Raw genomic sequence first — 312 nt, 5'->3', positions numbered from 1 at the left:
GAACTGAAAAAATGTCTCAAGGGTTTGCTTTACTTTGAAGTACTGCACTAACATTTAGTTGCAGGACCATTATTTCTGAGACATGCTTCACATCTGTTTTACACGGAGTGGACCAACTTCTGGCACCTGTGAACAGGTATTCCAGCCCAGGACGATTGGACTATATTTCACAATTCCTCTCCATTACTGGGTTTTGCCTCAGAAACAGCATTTTTGATGTCACCCCACAAGTTTTCTATGGAATTGAGGTCCGGGGATTGGGCTGACCATTCCATAACATCAATCTTGAACCAAGACTTTGCTCACTTACTG

At 42.6% G+C, this 312-nt stretch overlaps 1 protein-coding gene across 1 annotated transcript in view; it reads right to left on the bottom strand.

Annotated features, from left to right (window-relative positions):
* mllt10 (MLLT10 histone lysine methyltransferase DOT1L cofactor) overlaps nucleotides 1-312 on the bottom strand; it is a 46,073-nt gene that overhangs the window by 2,536 nt on the left and 43,225 nt on the right.

This window comes from Etheostoma spectabile, chromosome 22 (genome assembly GCF_008692095.1).
Source record: "Etheostoma spectabile isolate EspeVRDwgs_2016 chromosome 22, UIUC_Espe_1.0, whole genome shotgun sequence".
NCBI classification, from domain to species: Eukaryota; Metazoa; Chordata; class Actinopteri; order Perciformes; family Percidae; genus Etheostoma; species Etheostoma spectabile.
The sequence above is the reverse complement of the archived record's forward strand: the minus strand, read 5'-3'. Positions and strand labels throughout refer to the sequence as shown.